Consider the following 24,248-nt stretch of genomic DNA (forward strand, 5'->3'; position numbering starts at 1 on the left):
GGAAGGAAAGATAATGAGATGGAAGTGCATGAATAGAATAAAACCAGTGTTAATTGAAATCCAAACCCCATTAATTTGCTGCTTTCAAATAATAGGAATTGGAAGGTTTGTGACTTTTTAATCAAATTTTGTATAAAATTTCTCTGCAAAAACACTTCTGCAATGGGAAACAAAATCTAGGGGTAATTTTTCATTGTATTATTCCATCTGACATCCATGCAAAGGGAATTAGAGAGGCTTGGGATAAACCATGGGCTTGAAGATGACAAAACAACAGTTCTACTTTTCATGCATAGCTTAGGATCCTTTCATCCCAGAGTTTATTTCTGGAAAGGCTTTGAAAAATCCTCAAGTCAACAGATTAATAGCTTACCTGGAATTGTAAAGGAAAAATTAATTAACAGAAAGAGAATCCAGTGGGACAAAGTTTAATAAAACACAGGGAAAACAGCAACTTGTTTTCTTCCACTTTCTGGCCAATGTCTTCAAAATTTTGGAGCCAGCTCCGTGCAGGGTTTCAGTGAGTAGAAAATCTGATACTGGATTGATTCTAATGCTGAAATGAGAGATGTTATCTTCCAGCCAACCAGCACTCTGCTGTAAAGGAAAGTTTGGCAGAATTACTGAAGAACGTGGAAAATTGCCAGCCATGGATGGAATTGGTGTTTGGGAGAGGGGCACAAGAAGGATCCACAGCAGGGACTGGGAAAATAATATATCCTATTATCAGCTTGAATGCTCTTAGAATCTTCCTTTTATTTTAACATTCTCCAAGTATTTTAAAGTCTGCTTTCAATATGTTAAGGTTCACAAGTGCCCCCACGCTGAGCTGCAGGAACATTCTGGCTGGAGGTCACTGACATGCTGTTTTCCTTATTTTTCCTGCTCCAAGACATTTGCACAGGGTCGTTTGTATTCATTACTGATGCACACTGTTCCCATCAGGGTATTTATAGATCTCAAAATTATTAATATTTGATTTAGGGAAGTATCCCTAACCTGGACAGGAATTAAGGCCTGTGTTTTCATGGAGACAAATGTAAATAGTGGCTGAAATCCTTCACCAAATCCAAGCTTCCGGGGCCCTTTTTGCCTTGTTTATCTCTCAGGTAGGCTGGTTTTCATTTTGTTTCTTTCCAGGTCACTGTTATTTATGCTCCTTGTTTTATCTGGCTGCATCTGATCCTGCTGGCAAAGGATTAAATGCATTTACCTTCTCTTCCCCTCAGACATGTTTGGGTTGCCTGAGCTAACTCATGAATGAAACTGCATAATGCTGAAGCCTGAACCTACTTTATTATATTAACATTTAAAGTGTCAGATGATTTTTAAAGTTCCACACACAGAATTACTCCTTGGCTGCATGGAAGGTGCTGTGTAAGAAACAGCTGAAGGCTGAAGGGATGAAGAGAGTTCCTGATGTTTGGGTGTTGGCTGCCATGAATTCCCCAGCTAGAGAGAAAAGCTTTGGGAAAGACTAAAATCCTGCATCACATTTGCAAGCAAATATTGCCCCATTATAGAAATCACTTCAAAAATATGGGTTAAACTCTTTTGAGTAGAGTGAAAAATCCCTGTGAGTCTAAGAAAGGAAGGAGGAGTAGCTGCTGTTTCCTCCTCTCCTCCTCAGCATGATGGTGCCAGTGATCACATTTCAGAGCACTCTTAAGGAGTATTTCTTTGCTGGTCGAATATTTCCTAACCACGTTTTACTGGCAATGGCTGCCTATGCTTTGCTTTCTGCCTTCACCCCCTGAACAGCAAATTCACAGTCATTTTTTCGATTCATTTATCCTCTGTGGGTTGACCTCCTCAAAAGTCAGTTTGAGCCCAGGAGAGGAGTAATTTCTCCTCCAGAGAGAGCTTCCTGCCCTGTGAGAGCTCCTCAGTACTCTAAACAAAATATCTCATTTCTTTAATAAACTAAGCTGAGCTTTTGATAGAATTAAAACCTCTCATTTAAAAATGTTCCACATGTAGCAAACTTGAATAGTACATCAGGCAATTTGTTGGAACAAAGGATGACAGGGGTGGTGGGAATATAATTTTGTGTTTAATTGTATTTGATTAGGAAAGTTACACAGCCCATCATTCAGCTTCCAGGGCAGCCATAAAATCTCTTTGCCTTCCACTGAATTGCTGGCCAGGCCTCCGGGCATCAGGCTGGTTCCTGCTCAACACTTCAGCTCAAGGTTGCCAGTTACTAGGTAATGATAAGAACTGATCCCTTGCATTTTAATGGATGTGACAAAATCAGGCAGCAGTACTGCAAAAATAACTTGAAATATAGGGGAGTGATCGTATTTTAATGCCTGGTAGCTGCAGATGTTCAAATTACTGTAATACCATTAAAATGAGCAGCTATTAATACACAAATATTTCAGTGACACACAAAACCAGAGTCAAAAAAAATCCCCCTGAAATCATGACAAAACTAAAATTGCCCGTTTATTGGAATTAGCCTTCAATCACTTCTTTTTAATGGGCAAAAGGCTGCACATCTGACAGCACCCCTCTCATTGCTCTCCCTCCCAGACTTCATAGATTGCTTTTATGCCTCCATCTACCTATACGCGAAATCATTTCCCCATTTTAATTTTCCTTCTCTGTGATTTCAAGATATTGTATATCAGTTTGCACTCGCTGGGCACTTAACCTTCCTATTACCATTTTCTTTCTGTGCGACGCTCTCCAGCACAATTGCACATAATCCACTTTCTTTTATGGGTTTTGGAATAGTCGCTGCGGCCTGCTGCAGGTCCTGCCTGCATTAAGGACATTTGCATCCACAGAACACCAGTGCTGGGGTTATTACAGAGGTGCAAACCCTTAATGCAGGCTCTGTGTCGGGGCAAAGCGAGGTTTCTAGTGCTGCACTTTAATCCAGCCACAGAATTCCTTTCCTTCCTACAGACAGGGCCTCTCACTAGCCTCCCCCTGCCCGCCCTTCCCTCCTCCTGCTCCCAACACCAGTTGCACTCTCCATTTATAAGCACGAGCAGCAGCTCATGGAGGCAATGAAATGGGAATTTCAAAATGTTTGGTGATTTAATCAATTGGGTTTGATGCCAAAAGAAGTGTTACCATTGACTGCAGGGAAATTGGACCAGAGCTGTGCTGGCTGCTACTGAGAAGAGAATTATTTTAAGACAAAGGCTCCCAGGCCTGTGGAGAGCAGGATTATCCAATATGGGGACAAAATACAGCATGAGGAGCGTGGCTGATGTTGGGGTCAGTGTTGGTGACCATGGATGAGGCATGGGAGTAACTGCAGCTTTTCCTGTGGCACCACCACACCAAGGAATGTCCCCGTACTTTGGGGAACTGGCTTGGCTTGTACATACATTGAAACAGCTATTCCAGAAAACCCAAACAAGTTCTTACAGCTGACCTCGATCTTGAGAGAAATGCACAATCTCTTAACTGGGCCTGCAGATCAAGGCCTCAGATTAGTTGGTATCAGTGTCAGCTTAAGGAGGGAAGCGTCTCTTAAAAATCACAAAGATTAAATTTACATTAAGCACTTATCTTTAAATAAGAATCCCCTAAGTATAACCGGAAGGAGTCAATTTCCTACCCAAAGCATTCTATATTTTGTCCATATTATTTTTGCCATTGACACTATTATGCCTGAAAGTGTGATTGGAAAAGGTGGGCTGCTGTAACTTTTACACCTAGAAAGACAGAAAACTAAATTTTCAACTGTTTCTTAATTTACTTTTAATATTCTACTTTCTAGTGGCTGTTTCAGTTAATTGAGAAGAAACTGATAGTGATTGTCAATGTTAAGACCAGACTAATGGTCCATTGAGCCCCATTGACAAGGCCCCACTTTGGCAATGTCCCAGAGGGTGTTTTACAAAACAAGTTCAGCTTAAGCTTGAGGTGAGTTAGCTGGTATTTCTGCCAGTGGTAAGAGAAACTCTCCGAAAGCTAAAGCAGCTGAGAGATTTTTTTTCTGGAGGAATTTACGGCATATCTAAGACTGTGGTGGCTAAATTCCCACCTAAAACTTGAAAAATGAGGTTTGTCAAAGCAGGGCACAAAAGTTATGCGGGCAATCCATCTGGTTAAAAGGTGAACATGGAAAAATTGCTTGGCAGTGGCTATAGCAACTCTGGCAGAGAGCAGTGAGGGGGTGCAATTCATAGGAGCAAGTTGGTAATTGTGGTCTACACCAGCTGCCATCAGGATGGACAGGGTTAAGCCGAGTCTTCAAAACAAATTAAGTTTAAATATGATCTTCATGTACCTGCTTACCCCTGTGCTTAAAGCCTGGGGTTTTTCCCACTTTGATTCTTAGGAAGCATTAATTAGACAGCACTCAAGTAGAAGCGTTGCTGTTCTTCACATATCATTTCAGAGACCTGTCGACAGTGATGTCTGAATGACAAGTGGAAATGAAAAAAAATCATTAGCTGGAAGGAGCATGAGACTGGCAATTAAGTTGTTATTATTGAATGTGAACATTGCAGTGGGTTCCGAAGCCCCAGATGGCAGAAGGGAAGCACAGGCTCAGGGACTGTGTGAAAACATTCCAGGTAACCTCAGAGAATTCACTGTCTGTAAATTGCTTCCCTCCAGTAAGTACATGGTGATACTGCAGCTTTGCTGTGTTTTCTGAAATGAATACAGGAAAAGCACTTACGAACCCACTATTTCTGCATGCCTGGGTTGCTGGAAAATAGGTGAGAGGAAGAGTGGGTTTTGTCCTTTTTAACTTGTCATCTCCAAGATTAGAGTCTTTCAACCTCACAATCTCATAAAGTGCCTCTCTGACAAACTTAAAATAAAAGCATCTTTTATGTGGCCTAACTTGATACCTATGATAGGAATCTGAAGTCCTTGACTTAACTGAAATTGAAAAAATATATTAGTTGGCCAAAGGAGTCCAAAGATCGGGCTGGGCTGGAGGTGACAAAAGACACCAAGGAAGGCAAGCTGCAGGATGCATTTTCAAAATTTGAACAGCCTCTGTGGTCGGTCAAGCATAAAAATACAGGCCATCCTTCTCATGCTGGCCTCGCACAGCTACAGCTGATATTTCCATGTGGAGAGCTGTGCCACAGGTCCCTGACCTTGTCAGCTCTCATAAGCCCAAGCGAGTCTGGGTGTTGTGAATACGTGACCAGCAGAGCTCTGAGGAAGCCAAATCTGTATTCGGGGCTTGCTCCTGGGCCTGTGCTCAGTCTCTGCCCCACAGAGGAGTTCACAGCCACCACCATCCTACTTGAGCTGGAGCTTGCTGTGGAACTAAGGCTTGACCCCAGTCCAAGCTAAGGCTTTGTGCAATAAAAACTGAAAGTTAATATTATCTTCTAGGCAAAAGCCCAAAGTGGAGTTTCAGAGATATGGTGGAGTTACCAGACTGTGCTACATCAGCTCCAAACAGGCTGAGTGCACCTTCCTGCTCCGTGCCAGGGCTGAGCTGGACCTCACTGGTACAAATCTCAGTGCTCAGTTCATGGGAACTCATTAAATCCCTGTAATTCTATCATCCCTACAAGTCCTATTTGATCACACTCTGCCAATTAAAAATGCATCTTGTTTTCCCGAGATAATTTATTTTTTGACATCCCTTCCTCAGACCAGTGCCACATTTCATTACAGAAGTGGTTACACTTCAGTGCTGGACATTCCTTAATTATGGACTCACACATGCATGGAAAACTAAGGACATCTCTTCAGGTCAGGGCTCCTACACTGAGTCTGGGTCAACAGATGCTGTGTCAAGTCTCTACTATCCCCAGAGATGTCATTGTTTCTCAGCTGGCACATTTCAATAATTCATGACAAAACTGGACAGAAAGGGAAATGGAGGTGGCAGTGACTTGAATCTTACTCGCTGAAGAAGCAAACAGTTTTCCTCATGTCCTTCCTCCTTATGCCATGAGCACAAAGTATCACCACCCTTTCCAAAATTCCTCTATGTACAAGAGGACGGCCATCAAGTCTTTTCTCCTTTCTGGCGAGGTCCCAGCAAAGGAAGAACCTGGAGCTGTTGGAGCAAGACCAGAGGATGCAGCAGGATGATCAGAGGGATGGAGCAGCTCTGCTGGGAGGAAAGGCTGGGAGAGCTGGGATTGTTCAGCCTGGAGAGGAGAAGCTCTGGGGTGACCTCACTGTGGCCTTCCAGGGCCTGAAGGAGCTGCAGGAAAGATGGAGAGAGACTTGAGACAAGGGATGGAGTGACAGGACAAGGGAATGGCTTCAAACTGATAGAGGGCAGGGTTAGATGGGATATTGGGAACGAATTCTTCCCAGTTAGGGTGGGGAGGCCCTGGCACAGGGTGCCCAGAGCAGCTGGGGCTGCCCCTGGATCCCTGGCAGTGTCCAAGGCCAGGTTGGACTAGGCTTGGAGCAGCCTGGGATAGTGGAAGGTGTCCCTGTCCATGGCAGGTGTGACACTGGATGAATTTTAAGGTCCCTTTCCACGCAGGCGATTCTGTAGTGCTGATTGACTCTCTTACATCAACACTCCACTGTGGCTCTGAAACCAAAACCATCCTTGGCAAAATTCAGCTTCAACTGAGGCACAGGGAGCTAATGCACACTTCTAACAACACACACTTCACTGTGTTTTGGGATGCTGAAATGATAATAGAGGTTTCAGGAATCTTAGTACTACCTGCTAAAAAAAAAAAAAAGGGACTTAAAGGAATTCTGCTCAGTCTTAATTACATCACACAGCTCTGATGCTGTGATCAGCCAGAGCCAGATCCAATAAAACCTCCATCCGGCTCCTGCACAGCGACCTACGTGAACCTGACTCTTTCCCTGGGCTTCCAGCCCAGAAATGAGATGGAGTTTTTATTTAAGCCATAACGCCTCAACTTTCCGCAGCAGCCCGGGGAGCGCATCCACCCTCCGCAGGTGGGTCCAGCGGGGCTCCCGGGGGAACCGCCGCCGCCGCCGGCGGAGCATCCCCGGCGCCAGCAGGGCCTGCTGTGCCCGGAGAGGCTGTGCCGGGCTGGGCTGGGCTGGGCTGTACAGCCCCGGGGCGGTGAGGAGCGGTGAGGAGCGGTGGGCGGGAGATCGCGCCGGGCCCGCCCCGCCGCCGGGAGCGCGGCTAGTGCCGCTCCAGAAGAGGCGCCGGGAGGCGCGGGAGCCGCCGGACTACGGCGCTGGCTCCGCGGGGAAGGGCAGCGCTGCGGCGGCTGGAACGGCTCGGTTGCAGGTGGGCAACTTCGGGGAACAAAGTTGGGCAGCGGCAAAAGGGAGCGCTGAGCCCTCCGCATCTCTCGGGATGGACGGAGCGCTGGAGCCGGGCTGGGGGAGGGCACCGGGGACACGGAGACGGCTCCGGGCGGGTGGCGGCGGTGCCGCGGCAGAGTCCCTGCCGGGCTCGGGGGATGCAGCTCCAAGCACGGGCGCTCGGTACGTGCCGCTGCCCGCCTGCGTGATCCTCGCTGATGGCATTTGCGAGGCTCCTCGCTTGCCTGCACGGAGCTGTTGTTTCCCCCCAGACCGCCCGTGCCCGGGGCGAGGGCTCCGTCAGGTGCCCGTGGCTCCCCCGGGGGCTGGGGATGCGCCCCGGGTCCGGCGGCGCCGGAGCGTGCGGCTGCGGACGGCTGAGCGTTTGCACGGGGTCTGGGCTTTTCCACCCCCAGAATTGTTCTAAGTGAGACTGGAGTTGCTCAAGTTCTAAAGCTGGGCGGCTCTGCCTTTGCTTTTAATTAAGTGCTGATTGTCTCAAATGCGAGAAGGCGCGTACGGGAGCTCGCCCCCAGCTCGGGTGTCGGTGGGGATCTGGCGTTTTGGTTTAAAACAACCCCCGCACCACGCCGGTGAAGCCTTGTTGAAAAGCTTTTTCCTTTTCCTCTCGAATGATAATATCGCTCTTTCTGCACGTCCCTCGCGGCCGCTCAGGTTTGACCAAATCCTGGCGAACGCGGAACTTTCCCTCAGCCCGGGGAGAGCAGACCGAGCTGGCCGCGAAGTTTCAGCGGTGCCTCGGTGTCTGGCACAGCCGCTGCCTCCGCTCTCCCTCCGCTCTCCGCAGCCGCCTCTGCAGGGTTCGCCTGCTCTGCTGTTCATCTTCTAACCACCGATCTGCCTTGCCTCTTGCAACTTTATTTTCATGGTTCACACCTTGCTGGGTGCGAGCTGCTGATGTCCCCAGCATCGTGATGTGTGACCTTGTTGCCTAGCCAGCGTGGTGCCTGGCTGTGATTGACCTAAATCCAAGCACCATTTTGTTGAATGTGTCGGAAGGAGATCAGCCCGTTCCTGATGGGAAATGATCCAGCAATAGCCTTGGGTGGGAGCTGGTTAGTCAGGATTACCTTACTGGTGCCGCTGACACACGCACAGAATCAATACTGATTTTTAGCTGTCTTCAAAATGCTTGTTTTACGGAAAGAACGTCAGTGTTTTTATTGTGGGTGCAAAAAGAAAAACCAAGACCTTATGAAGGACAAGAAACTCTCCAAAGTATTGACTGCTGTATTTTGCGAGAGAAACTTGAACTGTAGCTTAAGCTGCATGCCAGGCTTGTTGTTCAGTGATGTATTTTTAAAATGTGTATGGGAAGTTTTGAACAAAATACTAAAATCAGGAATGGAAGTGCTGAACTTGCAGACACTGGAAGTGTGTTGATACCCCATGTGGAATTGTTCCAGAAAGTTGTTTATTATGCAAGAGACTTTCCATAGTAATCTGGCAAATGCACTTGTGAAAGCATTTGAGGGAAATGCTTTGGTGAAGGTGTTTAGTTCTTGCCAAAATGCTGCCGAGTTGGTGCTGGGGCTGCAGAGTGCTGGGAGCTCCGTCCTGCCACGCTGGCTCTTCCCTGTTTCTCAGGGCTCCCACAGCATGCACGGTACTTCTGCTGTTCTCTCTTACTTTTGGCGCTGCCTTGCACTGCAGGGGATGAGCTGCAGGCTTGGAGCTGGAAGCAGTGGTGTTTTCTGGGAATAAAGCAGTGGGAGCTGCTGCTCGGAGCACAGGATCTGCAAGCTGGCAATGGCAGTGGCTATGGGGTTTTCCCCGAGTGGGTTTTGTGGATGGCACCTCAGTGAATAGAACAGGTAGAGGTTGTCTAGCTGATCTGAAACTTGGTTTTTTCTGTGTTAAGGAAGTTAAACCACTGGAATTTTTGTGGTCTGGAGCTGCTGTGGGGTGGTGGCAAGCTCTGGTTCGTGACTCCTGTAGCCCTGGCACTCACTCAGCTCCAGTGCTGGTGACCTAAGTTGGGGTCCTGTCCAGAAATCCGAGCGTGCATCCAGCTGGCTGTACACCCTGCAAATCCTCGAGCTGGATGTGATATATGGACCTACCTAAACAACGTGTTCTTTAAATTCCTGAAGATCACGTCACCGTAGCTAAGGAGCGATGCCGTATTTTCCTGTCACTTTCCTATTATGCTTCTCTTGGAGTTTCCACCCACAAACAAATGCTTCCAGCCACTTGTGCAGGGGCGGTGGTTTTGGTTGGTTGTTTTTTCTGAGCAAGCCTCGCTGTCTTTGATGTTGTTTATGTTTATGTTCTTGTGGTGTTTCTTGTGGGAATTTTCCCATTGCAATACCACAAGAACATCTTAATGTTGTTGTGATACAGCAACAGGAGGTTTCTGCAAATAGATTCAATCTTTTTACTGTTCTTCCTGGAAGAGGCTGAGTCTTACAAGTGACATAAGCCAGTGGTTTTATATGTATGGAAGTGATTATCAGGATTTACTTTGATACCAGAAGACACAGATTAACAGCAGTCTGCAAACAAGATTTTTTGTGTATTTACAGCGGTGTGAGGCTGTGTCTGAGGAGCCAGCAAGCCTGCAGGGAGAGGGAAGTTATTAGTGATGAGGAATGACTGGGACTGGAGGTGAGTATCCCTCCTGACTTTGGATGACTTGAGAAACAATTACAAGCCTGGTCTTGGTTTACTAGAAAATCAAGGAAAATGGGAAGTTTGTTCATCTGTAATTTTTGTGTGTATCAGTTTTCATCCTCCTTGGGGCTAGGTCAGTCTTGTGCTATCAAATACAGAACCTCCCAGTTCATATTTGGAAACCAGGGAACACTGGATTAGAGTCCCCTGGGATGCATGCACGCATTGAGGTTGAACACTGCTGAAGGTGCAAGTGATGAGAAATGATTTTTTCAAGGGACTTGTATGATGAAAGCGTTGCTTGAGCTCATGTTGTGCATGGGTGATGTCAAGATGACTTGAATGGCAACATACTCTGAAATCAGCTCTTTGAAGAAGCTTAGGAACTTAATGTTTTGGTTTTTCAAAATGTGCCACAGAAACTGGCTCTGGAAATGCACTTGCCTTGGTGCTCTCTTGCTGCTGTCCTTAAAATTTATCTGCAGTGACAGCAATTCTTTTCTCAGGTATTTTTGTTTGTTTTGTTTTGTAGCTCTACAGCTGAAGTTTCCCTCTCTCAGCCAAACCAGGGATAGTTCAGTCAGTGATTATCCCACTGAAAAACAACTGGAGTGCAGAAAAATGAAATTGGAAGAGCTGTAGTTCTCTCCTGTGCCAACATCTCCACCTTTGATTTAGTGAAGCTATTTAGAATTGTAGCCCAAACTTTTGAGTGGAGATTTGATGATCCACGTTTTATAGGATGCGTAGAAAAATGAGCTACAGGAAAAAATTAAATAATTATCAGTGATACCTTGTAATGTGCCTCAGCCAGGAAAGGATTAGGTAAAGGCTGCAGGTTTGCATAAGCTGAGAAGTGCTTTTCTGATTCAGTGCTCAAAAAGCCACACAGAAGTTCTCTTGTCCACTGAGACAGATGAAAACCAGATCAAAGTTGATGGCCTTTTAAACAAAAGTGTATCCAGGAGAGCACTTTTGAGGTAATAAAAGTGGGAAGGGGGGAAAAAAAGCTTTGACTACAGTCAGCTGAAATTTACTATATATAGATTTATTGTTTTAATGTGCTGTCTAATACAAAGAAAAGACTTAATACAAAGTGAGGGGAAGTGGCAGGAGTTCAAAAATCTTATGGATTCTTAGTCTTGTATTTGAAGACTAAAGGTGGTGGGCAGCTGATGAAATAATGGAGCTAGTTGGTATTTTCTTAGTGTAAAGTTAAAATCTGCATGTTGAAATTTGGTCTGAGAAAATACCAGTTGAAATGTGGGTCATAGTGTTTATATATGGCATTGGCTTTATTTTGAAGGAGCAGTTAGTCTTGTACCCCTGAAGTTCCACTTTTTAGATGTAATAAAGTATAATAATATTCCTTAAAATAAGTAATACATTTGGCGGAGCTGATGTGGGAATTTTTCCTAAATTAAAACATCCAGATATCTTTCTCTTGAAAAATATATGTGTTGAGCAAGATAAAGAGTAATAAACTGGCAAAGGTGTTGCATTTCAGCTGAGGGAAGCAGCAGTGGGAGCTACTGAAGCTGTATTTAGCCCTGGGCAATGCCACCTGCAGCTCGTGCTCTTCTGGAGAAACTCATTTAATGCAATCAGCCAGGATTTGAAACCTGGACATGTGTTTTGGTGTTTTCTTAATCCTGGTTGCACACAGGAGGAACTTTATCTGTGTGCTTAAACTTTATCATGAAGTGCTTAAAGCTGGGAGTGCGGAGCTGCCAGGGTGGGGACCCCCAGAAAATGAGTTGTGGGCTGTAAAGGGCTTTGGAGTGAGTGGTAATAGGAAGAGAAAAACGGGGATGACCAGGCTTGGCTGGGAGGGTTCTCTTTGTCAGCCAGTTCTTGGTTACTGGAAAATCCAAATCGTGCATTTCTGAGCTGCAGTTTGAGGGGGAAGACAGACATGATGGCAAGGAGCAGATGAATAGGTGTGAGCAGGAAGGAGCTTAAAAAATCTTTTTGCAAGTGAAATCTGACTTAAAAGACAGCACCACCAACCTCCCTGAGATCCTGGGGAGCCGTGTGCTCCCTGATACGCTGCAATTCCACCAGCTGAGGGTGGAGCAGGGCTGCTGCACTGCCCCTCACCAGGTGTGTGAGCACCTGCCTCTGCTTTGCTGATCCCAGCTTCTTTGCAGAAGGAGTCCAGAATGGCTAAACTGCTTCAGCTGTTACAGATTAGTCCCTCCACACCGGGTTTAAATGAAGAAAACTAAATAAAGCAGTTTTTAACCGTAGTAAGTGACTTGGGTAGTGCTAGGGAAGCTGTGGAGTCTGAACCTGTTCTGCTGGAGTGAGGGATGATGGACACAGCACTGGAAGAGGCACAGGTATGGGCAGGTCTCCTACCTATTCCTATAGATCCATTCCTATATCCTGTTCCTTTGGTTTTGAGCTATATGGTTGAGGAAAGACACATTTGTACATTCAGCTTTAACAGAGAAGCGAGAAATCCTGATTTTTACTGTCGTTTCAAAGGAGTGGTTTGAGCCTCTTTGAAATTTTATGGTTAAATCCAGATTTCTTTGCCACCAACACTATAAGTAGTAATGAGCTACCCTGGTATTAACTATTCTAAAAATGCTCCTCCCACTATTCCTGTTTTTTGTGTACTGACTCATTAAAAAAAAAAATCCTACTGCCTTTCTAGCACTGCTGAAATCACAGTGCCATGTTCCTGATGTGGGAAGCATATTTCACTTGAATAGGCCTTGACAATTCTGAGGAGTAGTACTGCTCAACATGTTCAGGCCTTTTGTGAAATCTAAAATATAATAAATTACAGCTGTTTGGAGCTGTAAACCTCTCGTTGGAGTAAACTGGTGGGGAAAATCAACTGGCTTTCCACAGTCTGGCTTAATGTGAAGCATGTCCAGCATCAGTTTTGCTTGTGCTGAGGTCAGGACAGTAATTTCCAGTGTACTCCAGTACTTGACTACATAAGGAGCAATTCCTGTCTAATCCAATTCAGGGTGGATCAGTAAATGATAAATTCTGTTTAGCTTGCAAGCATACAGATTTTCATAGTTCATTTGCAGAAGGATCACGCATCTCTGCATTTGAAGACATTCCATTTGTTGAAGTTGGCATCTCTTCATGTTCCTGGTAAAATGTGCAAGATGAAAAATACTGTTTTAATGACGTATTGCTGTGAGGCGTTTTGTAGGGAGAAACCAGGAAATTCAACCGGTTTGGTTGTTGCAGAAACCACCGTTTATTTCCCTGGATATTGCAAAATGTTTTGATTTTATCCTCTCTTCCTAAAGCTCATTGCAGTCACCTGGGTGTGTCCGTCCTGCCTGTCCATCTGTCCTGCTACTTGAGGATAGTTGGTTTCTAAACCCACGAAAACAGGGTCTGGTTTTGCCAGAGTGAGTGGGGGAGATACTTGATTTTTAAGAGATGCTGGAGCAGGTAGGAGCCCTTGGTGGTCCTGGGTGGAGCAGCTTTTACATCAAAAGCTCCTGACTAAAATATCAGCGATTTCCTGCAATGACTTTTTCTTCGTTTAACAGGAAATTTTTGGTGCCTGCTGCTTCAAGTGTGGTGCAGGTTGTTGTGTGGGCAAAGCAGAGTGGGAGGAAAGCTCTCTGCAGCACCCTGGGTTATTTATTTAACATCTCAGCCCAGTGTGTTGGTTGGTGTAAGATGTAAATGGCAATAAAAAGAAAAGGCTGTTATGTGCATGTTTGCTTTCCCAGGGTCATTTATAAAGCAGGGGGTAAGTGGTAGCATTGCTGCCAGGTCACTGCTTGACCACCAGGCCCTCTTTACCTCTGAAGTTTGTGTGCTCAAGGATCAGGCTGCTGGACAATGAAACAGTGACAATGACACGTGTTTGTTTCACTTTTTAAAAACAAATGCTCTAAAGAAACAGGGTGAAGAGCCATTAGTATCTACACTGACATGGGTGCATTCCTTTCCATTGTTAAGATCAGTAGAAGACCCAAAATTTCCTTAATCAGTCCTTCATCTGCATAGTTTGGGCATTGAAGTGCATGTTTTTAGCAGTGTGCACCTTCTCTGGATAAAGATTTATTGATGTTGCAGAGCTGTTGTGTTTGTGTGTGTGTGTGTCAGTGGTGTATGAAAAACATCTGTCTGCACATTGAGCTTTCTACCCCACAGAAAATGTTTTGTTGTCTTAGACTCAAGATCTCACCATTGATCCTAAAAGAAGGAAGATGTGCTTATGTTTACTTGCCCAAATGTCTCCTTGCTAAAAGTGCTGGAAGTTGGCTGACTAAATTCATGCTGTAAACTTCAGTTTCGTGTGTCAGAGCTGAGTTCCAGTTTACCTGGACCTGTCTTAGCCCAGGGCTGCTGCTCACAGCCCCCAGGAGCTCTGTGCCATCGCTGCCTGGCTGCAGGGGAAATGCACTTGAATGGGTTTTTTTCCTTCTTGACAAGATGAGGAGCAGCAGCTGCTCATGTGTAACCCTTTCCCATTCTTGGGCACTGGCTTGTCTGTTTTCTACTCTTGACTAAACAGGAGTTAGCTTTTGTCTTGGAAGGAGCTAAATTAATCTAAACCAGAGTTATTTTCCTCTTCTGCCCCGTTTTTGAGGGGCTGCATTCTCCCACAGCACTATTCCTCCTCTCATTGATTATCTCGCATCTTTCCCGGTCGAAAAATCCTGTTGAAATTATAGTGGAAAAAGCAATGAAGCCTTACAGAGGACTGGCAAACTATTTGTAGAATCAAATACAGTTCTTGAAGTGGTTGCATACACATGGTAGTTTTCCTTTTAGTTGTGGAGCTTAATCTGTTTATAGATCTTGCAGTTTTTCAATTTCTCACTGTAATTTTTGTAGCTATTTGATTCTGAATCTCACATTGACTATTTTTTTATTGTATTGCTGAAGAAAATAAAAATTGCTGTGGCCCTGACAAAGAGCTGTGTTTCTAATGCTTTAAAAGCTGTAGTTTATAGTCTCCTTGAGCATCTCTTTTCCTTGATAAGCTTAAAATGTAAACAGAAGAGGTGTTATATCTCAGAGTGCTGCTCTTCTGCGACTGTTAAATGAAGGATAAGTAGAGTTTCATCCACTCTTCTCCAGGAATAAGAGATTGTGGATTTTGCTTGGCACTTTGTTCTGTAGCAGGTTCTTCCCCCCCACATAAATGTGGTTCACACACTAAAATCCAGAGATGAGAAGGTTCCAGTATTTCATCAGGTGCACTTGGAGACTGGAAAGTTGTTCTGCAGATCTATCCTCCTACAAAACAGTTGGAATAAGTTGAACCTTGATGAAGAAACACATCATCCTCTTCAGAAGCACAGCCCTCGGAGCCCCCGGCTGGAGAGGGGAGTGGTGCCAGCCCCTGTGGTGTTTGCTGAGCCCTGAGCTGGGTGTTTGACACCACTGGAAGTGGTGATGGCGGCATTTGGGTCCTCTCCAGAAGGCACTGAGATGAAAGAAAGGATTTTTCTGAGCTTTTTTCAAATTTTCTTCAGCAACTGCCAAGAGGACTGGAGTGTCTCTCTCCTGTTTGTTATTCATTCAATTCCCAGCTCCGATGGAACTTAAATCAAGCCTGCTGTAAGCCCTTAAGGCTTTGACCTTGTCCCTATCATGCCCATGATACCCTTGAGTAGGCCCATTGTGGGTGGATGGGTTTATTTTCAGATGGAGAATCTGAACAGCTCTCAGTGGGTCTGTTTGGTGACTGGAATGGCTGTTGTTTATACTCCTCTCTAAAGCTCTTCTGCTTCAGAAGTACCACAAAGCAGCTTCTTCGTAGTCAGGCTCCACTTAGAGATGTGAAATAATCTCTGGCTCAGAATCTGGGCTCACTGTGCCACTCCCCAAGTCATGCAAGGGAAGCATCGAGGAAAACAAACATGGAACATCTCCACTACTAAACTGTACGTGACTTTTCTTGGACAGATGGTTTTTTGAGAGGGGACTTGGTTTTTTTTTTTTTTGCTTCTTTCCCCAGTAAGAGGGCAGAATGACTCATGAAGTGCCTGTCCCAAGTGTAAGTTAGCCTGAGCACTGTTTGCTGTAACTTGCTGAATGTTCTTCAGGGTTCAGAAAGTTGCATAAGCTCCTTATCTGGAGTTAAGCAGCTTAAGGAGGTTGCAAAGCTCCACCACCTCATGTTGAGCTGTTTTAACACCGTCCTCTCTTCCCCCAGCATCTGAACATCCTGATGTTACAGATTTTGATAACCTGTGTAGCTAACTGCTCGCGCCTCTGGGCCACCCTGAAAGAACAAAAGGCTCCCAGACCTTTGCATAGCTGTGGATATAAAATAAAAACACAGCAATAAAAGATGTGAAAGTGATAGAAAATAGTGGTAAGGTTTGGGATTAAACCTGAAGTTTTCTCCACTCTGTGCTTGTTCTGAGACGGACTCTTGATTACTTAATGCAGAATAGGCATCAGTTCTGATCTGGGTCTTTGAATCCCTTTAATTCCTCACCTGGTACCTGCTAACTTTTTGGGAACTTAGGGTGTTGTTACAGTAGGTGTTTCCAGCCTGAAAAAAAATCGCATGTAAGTCTTAAACTTAGAAATCCCTAATGACACAGCTGTACTCCATTGGTGTCCGAGGACGTTCTCTGTCCAGCAGATAATAGTCTAGAGTGACATTTTTTAGAGAACCAGACTTGGAGTTTTTATCTGGAGCATACAACAACATCCAGGACGTAAAAATGACAATTTTTTTGCCTGCAGGTAGCCTAGCAAAATAAGGAGAGAAGGAAAATAGCCTCCTCTGTCCTGATGTTCCTTTACAATATTGTAACAAAGGCCATATTCTCCCAGCTCCTGGCTCCCTGTAGCAGGGAGAGAGGAATCAGCAGTTCCTCTGTGTTTTCAGAAAAATGTTGAAGTGCATTATTCCCCAGAATAAGCACTGCAGACAGTTAAGTGCCTGTAGTTCTAATGCAAATTTCTTTTCATTCTAGATTGGTAAAGATCCACATTTTTCCTTTCCAAAAGGCTCAGCAGCTTGTCCAATAAGCCTAATTAAAGGTGTTAATGGACATTCCATTCTCGGATTGATTTATTCCTGTGCTTCCTGGGAAATAGCATTGCAAAGTGATTTGAACTGGTTAAGTGGCACCTGTGAAAAGGGGCTGAGATACAAGCAAGGATGGCAGCAGAGAGCTGATGTGGTTTTCTTACTTTCACAAAAGAAATGTTAATGTTGCACTGATGGAAAACCCATTTACGCTTTACTTTTGTGAAGTTTAACTGGTAATGAACTTTGAGAATCCCAGAATGGTTTGGGCTGGAAAGGACCTTAAAGCTCATCCAGTGCCACCCCTGCCATGGGCAGGGACAACTTCCACCATCCCAGGCTGCTCCAAGCCCCAATGTCCAGCCTGGCCTTGGGCACTGCCAGGGATCCAGGGGCAGCCCCAGCTGCTCTGGGCACTCTGTGCCAGGGCCTCTCTCCAGATGCAGGAAACTGAAGTTTTGGGCACACTTGTTACTTGTAATTTATCTGGTTCCTTGCAAATCCTCCTGAGGGATGCATTATTCTGATAAATTCCATGTATTCTCTCTGCATTGTGTGGAGGATTTCTAAAACATCAGGCCCTTTGTTTCACTGGGATATGTTTTACATACCTGGGGCTTTTCTGGCTAAAAGGGGTTGGTACTTCTAGAAACAAAATCCCAGCAAGGCTTTATCATCAATTGGCAAAGCTCTGTGATTGTGTTCTTCCTCTCCATCATGTCCAGTATTTGGAGATCCATTTAATATTACAGGAAAGTGAAAGAAGTCTTGAAAGTCTCCTTTAATATTAGGCTCTGAAAAATCCTGCTTCCCAGGTTCATTGTGGTCAGGTGAATTTAATGGTCTGCTCAGTCAAGAAAAAAAGGCTCCAAAAGCCTTTGTAGAATTAAAATTCCTTTTTATGAGTCAAAAACACGCATTGCAGGCACAGCTTTGAGTACTCTTGTGCAAGGTTTTTTCGTGGATGTTTACGCTTGGTTTTTGCATTGATGGCACCACTTCAAGCCAGGCAGAGTGTGTTCTTTAAGGCTCTGTTTCAGCACAAAGCTTTTCACCTTCACTCTGCTGTACAGTGAAGGATGCAGAGGTGTCCCAAATATTTTAGCAGCTGCATCATCTTTTGGGCCATGTGTAACAGATGTGACTACTCAAGTTTTGTGTTCAGCTTAGGATAACTTTTTCCTGTGAGGAAGGTAAGAACCCATCCAGTAGGTGTGTTGACACACAAATATCCAGTCTTCAGAGAAGATCTTTCCTCCTGATGACTCTCCAGAGAAATGAAATGCAGAGGATGTGGAGTTTTGTGGGAGGATCTGGAAAGAGTTAAGGATGCTGCCCTAGATCTGAGGGGTTAGGAAGAAGTATTAGGTAGGACTGTGCTTCAGCACAGAAAAATACGGATTTAGTGGTGGACTGGATTTGTGTAGCAGATCTCTAGGCTCTGTTTATAAAGGACCTCTGGTGTCTTCTGGCCTCTTCCTTCCTTTCCTGGCTCAAAACACAGGACTGTTGTTAAACCATATAAACAGTTTCCACTCTGTGCTTTAAATCAAGGTGGTAGTGGATCTTGCTAAAGGGAGTAAAGCAGCTTTGTGTGCCTGTAGCCCACTGCAGAAGGGCTGAGCTCTCTGGTTCAGTGGGTTTATTGGTTTTTAAAGAATTATGAATTTAGTTTGAGGTCATTTCTGGAAAAGCACTTTCTCTTGGTCTGCAGTGCACGATTAATGGTGAGAGCAATGCCGAGTGCATTAAGACATGAAGTGAACCTTGGAGATCTGAAAGAAAAACAGCATCTTCTCAGGCCTGGGGCTTGTTGCTGCTTTCCTGTTAGACATGGTGCAAAAGAATTGTTACTTTTGAGGGAAAGTGATATTTGGGAAGTGGAGATTTTTGGTTAGTAAAGCTCGCAGTGTAGGTTTTCTGGAGATGGACTTCAAACTCGCTTTGGTGCCATGAATAACCTCACAAGAATATCATCATCATTGTTATTATTATTATGAAATAAAGCTCCTGAACCTCAAAAATCAAATTTGTGTTCGTTTCTCCATCCCCCTCCATGGGCTCTCTGCATCACCCTTCTGCACATTTGTTTTCCTGCCAGGGCTTTTTGGCTCTTGTTACTCTTTAATACTTTACAAACCAATTAACCTCTCTGCCCATCTTCTTTTCCTTCCATGTTTTTCAGGCCTTTGTCAGACAGAGATTTCCTAATTTGAATTTAGTTCCTAAGTCAAGAAACTGATTTTTTTTTTTTTTTTTTTTTTTTAGTACTTTAGATACTCTTAGGTTCATCGCCACTGAATGTTATCTCAGTGCAGCTCTCTGCTCCTTCCACTTTTGTTTGGGTTTTGGGTTTGGTTTTTTTTTTTTAAAACCAAACTTACCCAGCAAAGCCAGTGCATTGCATCTAACCTTGTACTGATATTTAAAGAGATCTTGTTAAGTAATTTAAATACTTGGTTGGGTTTTTTTCTCCCTGAAAGTGAGGCCTCATTACGTGGGGAGGATGAAAGAGGTGTTCCACAGTTGTTTGGCCGAAAAACCTGGTTCTTTCTTTACTGCTTGTGGTGGATCAGCCATATTTGCATTCGTTAATCTTGGGATAGACTGTAACACTCATCTTTTAGTGTCAGTGGAAGAAAACTCAGTGGAACTTAACCTCTTAATTTCTGCTTTTTCCAAATTATGGTCTTACGCTGAGACTTGGTGTCCTGGAGATACAAGGAACAAAGATATCCAAATAATAATTAGAAAATCGAGATTGCACAAAACTGAGATTAACTTCCCTTTCTTTTCCATCCCAGGGATCTGGGTACTGTCCTCCTCCAGCAGTGAGTTAATGAAGCAAACATGTATCTAAACTGATGCTGGAATTAAGTGGATTAATGAAGGGGAGCAGGGGTGTGGGGAGCCGAACAGAGAGAAAGTGAGGAGCGGAAAGAGGTGGCGAACTGTTCATTAAAATGAAAATAATAATTTTAAAAAATTATGGTGTTCTGTGGTATTCATAATAACCATAAAGTGGTTTGATTCTCTTGCTCTCCTGTCATGTGCAAGCCACACTCATCCACTGAACATCTCTGATGGTTTTCTCATGGTCTGCAGTGGGCTGTGTTCTGCCTCCTGGCTGGGTGGTTTTTCTCTCAGAGTCTCATTTTTTGATTAATATCTGTGCTGCTGGTTTGAAATTTGGCTGAAATGCAGTATTTAAGTTTTCAGGCAATGTCTCATAGTTTCCTTTGTAAAAAGGAAAAGAGACTTTTCCATAAAAATATTTGAGCATTTTACTGCTATTCATAGGAGAGGAAACTCTCTCAGGCTGAAGAACTTTTTCAAGTGAAACTTCACAGACATCAATGCAGATTAAGCTGCCTTGGTCTCAAGAAGTAGAGGGGGGAAAAAAGTGCTGATGTGGGTTCAGCTCTAACCATTCAGCTGTAACTTTGAGCTTTTCTTTCCTTTCACATCAGTGCTCTGTGCTGTAGGGGATTATTTTCCTGCATGTGACTTGGAGGGAGATAATCACAGACAGGATAGATTAAGGGTACCTGTGGCCATATCTCCCAAAGCTCAGTTCCTTGCTGAAATTGGTGACTATTTCTATCAAGCTCCTCCATTCCCAGGTTATATATATATATATATATATATTTGAAAAGAGTAAGAAGAGGCTGAGTGAAGCTGTATACAAAATGTAAATTTCACATTTTTACCTGTATTCCTCTTATTTGCTTCCCCACTTGAAGCATCTATCCCATTTTTGTCTCTTGGTTTATTACTTCTTGGGAAGTAATTGTTCTTTTGGGGTTGCAGAGAGATAAAACATCTCCTTACCTGTTGCATGTTGCGCTGTAAACAAATGGGATGCTGGAGCATCAATTTTATGTCAGCTTTGGTCTGGGAAGTTTCAGTGATGTTGGTCAAGAGGAAACAAATGTATAATGTAATAATAAAATACCAAATTCACACCATGTGTAAGTGTACCAGAGGAGCCGTGTAGAGGACAATCATCAGCCTTTGAGTCCTGTAATACATTTATTTGTTTGAGTTTTTGATGGATTAGACTCTCTAATGTTAAAAACCTCAAATAAAACCAACCCAGCCATCAGACCTGTGCAGGGTAGCGGGGAAAGGCTGTCCTGTCTTGCTCCAAGTAAATTGGCCAGAAAAGTCTGCATTAAAATGCATTATTAAAGAGTTTAAAATCTGCAATCTTAGAGCCTTTCTCCATTTAAAAGCCAGGTTGAGGCCAGGCCTTTGTGGGAAGCCCCAGTGCCGTGGTGGGGTTTGGGTGGGAGAGGTGCAGGTTCTCATCCTCACATCTGTTAGGAATTATTTAATTTCCACTGGAAACAAAGAAGTAACTGTACTGCTTTTTCTGGAAAATTCCTGCCTAGTGCAATGCACAGGTCATGTTTTAAGGCTGGATTGGGTATTTTAAAGATGTGGTTGTGTATGGGGGTTTCTTCCTGTATTGAGTTGGGCATAGGACAAAAATACCATTTAAATTGAATACATTTTCTTGTAGGCACTTGAGCACTAATGAGTCCTGGAAGGAGGAAAGAGAGGGTGAGAAAGAAGAGATTTTTCTGCAGTTGTCTATTATACATAATTAGACTGCTACAAATACATATATATATTTATGTCTCTGTAAATACCTGTGTATGTATGTGTAGGTAGCAACACCTTTTACTGTTTCACCTCAAAAGTCTCTTGGGTTTTTCAAGCCTAAAGTGTACTGACTGTTTAATTTGTCAGCTCTAGAGGTATTCATCGCAGAATGATTTTTCTCGTATGTTGCAGTTTAAATTGTCAGTGTGAGGGAGGTTTAGTGGGTTGGAAATGTTGTTTCTGTCTGCTCTGATTGAGTTTCTGAGTCTCTCCTGTAGTGAGAGGGACCAGGCAGGCGGGAGTGCTCATTTTGATGAGGATTTTTGGGACTAAGAGCAATAATATTTGTTATAGAGAGCTCTGAAATTCAAAGTAACTTCTTCCTTAGGAGAAGTTAAACACAGGGTGCTGCTGATGTAAATTTTGGTGCATTTGGATGTGGAGAGTATTTTTGTGTTGAGTTTTACATTCTTTTAAGTTGAAGAGTAATATTGTCAGCACTTTTTAAGTGGATTGACTGCACTGCTGTTTGTGGCATATAATGGGCTGCCTGTGGTTGGTTTTTTTGTTGTTTCACTTTTAATTTGTTTTAAATCTTCGTGTTGGGAGGGAGTTGAGGAGACGCTTCAGATTTGTGTTGGATTTTTTGGTTCTGTTCATTTAGGTGCTTGTTGGCCTGTTGTCACCCTGTGGCACTTTGCTCCCTGGATGCTTCAGTTCAGCATCTGCCTGAATTTCACTTCCTGGGGTTTGAAGCCCATCTGAGGGGTAGGATCTTGCTGTCCTATGCTGTGATTTTGAGTAGAGATATGAGGGAGAACGGCACATTCTGAAATGTTTGAGGTAGATGGTTTTACTGTGGGCTGTAGCATCGTTGGAAATTCAGCAGCCTCTAAATTTTTGATGAAGAGGGAACTGCTGACAAATTGCTGTAGGTGACCCTTGGAGCCAGGGCAGCCAGCATGGATCAGCATTCCTGGGGCTCCGTGCAGCGATCCATGCGGGCCGTGGATGTTAATTCCGGCTGGGGCACGGCGAGAGGCACGGATCAACTTTGTTCTGGCGAGGAATATCAAAGTGGAATTATGTATGCAATGGAAAGGGATGAGTTTTTATTGGGGCGACCGTGCAGGATGAAAGAGGCTTTTGAAGTTGTGATTTGTAGTGGATGGCACCAAAAGTGCTCTGAAAGAAATGCTGTTATTGGTGCCTCACCAGGGACTGTGTGTGTGGAGAAAGGCTCCGGACATGGCAATGAGAAATGGATCATAAAATATCCTGGGCAGATCCCAGCAGGGTAGGGGGGGATTCTGCCCCTATGCTCAGGTGAGACCCCACCTGCAGAGCTGCCCCAGCCCTGGGCCCAGCACAGGGAGGACCTGGAGAGAGCCCAGAGGAGGCACCAGGATGAGCAGAGGGATGGAGAGGAAGGAAAGGCTGGGAGAGCTGGGATTGTTCAGCCTGGAGAGGAGAAGCTTTGGGGTGACCTCATTGTGGCCTTGCTCCTGAAGGAGCTACAAGAAAGGTGGAGAGAGACTATTGACAAGGGATGGAGTGACAGGACAAGGGGAATGGCTTCCCACTGCCAGAGGGCAGGGTTAGATGGGATATTGGGAAGGAATTCCTGGCTGTGAGGGTGGGCAGGCCCTGGCACAGGGTGCCCAGAGCAGCTGGGGCTGCCCCTGGATCCCTGGCAGTGCCCAAGGCCAGGCTGGACATTGAGGCTTGGGGCAGCCTGGGACAGTGGGAGGTGTCCCTGCCCATGGCAGGGGTGGCACTGGACGAGCTTTAAGATCCCTTCCAACCCAAACCATTCTGATTCCAGTGGTCACCCTTCTTTTCACGGATTAAATATTGACTTGGCAGCAGCAGCTTCTCCATCCCAAGGCTTCCTGTGCTCCTGGCAGTGAGTCCTGGCGGCTCAGGAGAGTTTGTAACACAAATGCAGATGTTGGAGTCATTCCTCTTATGGAAATATAAATCAGGTCTCACCCTTTCCCCCCACTGTGGCTGCACAAGCCAGAGTTCACCCAACTTCATATTTCATTTTTTTTTTCCCCCCCAACAGCTCTGATTTATTTCTCATAATTCTCAAGCCCTACATTATTTTGAAGTGATTTGTGACATGCTGTCATGTGGGTTCACAGAATTCCTGACCTCTAAAAGTACCTGTCTTGGAAAGCCTGGTTGAGGTGATGACCCACCTGTGTTATCAAAAGGGTGTCTGGAGTTGGTAGGTTACAGGGGGAGAGCCTCAGGCATGCAAATTGTAGGAACAGGGGCCTGAAAATAACAGAGGAAATACTTGATTTGTGATAGGTCTGGAAAAAAAAATGAAAAATTCTTCAAGTTGATTATTGGCTTGAAATATTGTAATTCCAAGAAAGAAGGAATTAGTGGGCAGAGCACAGGTCGTGTCATCAAGGGTGCATTGCAGTTTTAACATTCTTGTGTTAATCAGCAGGGGTTTAATTGCAAGAGGTTGTTTTGCTGTCATGTACCATGGGTTGGGAAGGCATTTAATAATACTGAGGTACAGAGAAATGTATCTGTACAAATGGAAATACTTAAAGTAGCAGCTGAAGTTGGCTTTTGGCAGTGACTGGTGAATAGGAATATCTACTTTTCAATGTTATTAACACTTGCAGGGAATCTCAAACTTTTCTCTGTGCTAAATACACAGAATTCTGGGTTACCACAGGTGAAGAATTCTTCCCAAGACACGGCAGCCTGAAAGTATTTGGTTTTTAACATCCTTCCCTCCTGTATGTTTGGGAAGTACAGTTTTGGCACTGCATGAAGGTTTTGCTTGGAGCCTGGCAGTGAC

General features: G+C 44.5%; 1 protein-coding gene across 3 annotated transcripts in view; it reads left to right on the top strand.

Moving 5' to 3' along the window:
- The first annotated feature begins 7,029 nt into the window (after positions 1-7,029).
- LOC116449335 (contactin-3-like) overlaps positions 7,030-24,248 on the top strand; it is a 96,550-nt gene continuing 79,331 nt past the window's right edge. For 2 of the 3 annotated variants that reach the window (XM_032120764.1, XM_032120766.1), the window contains exon 1: positions 7,030-7,177. The gene's annotated coding sequence lies outside the window, so the exon portion shown is untranslated. Of the gene's footprint in view, positions 7,178-9,740; positions 9,823-24,248 lie in introns of all 3 variants that reach the window. The other variant, XM_032120765.1, reaches the window with a different exon arrangement.

Source organism: Corvus moneduloides, chromosome 11 (genome assembly GCF_009650955.1).
Source record: "Corvus moneduloides isolate bCorMon1 chromosome 11, bCorMon1.pri, whole genome shotgun sequence".
Classification (NCBI taxonomy): Eukaryota; Metazoa; Chordata; class Aves; order Passeriformes; family Corvidae; genus Corvus; species Corvus moneduloides.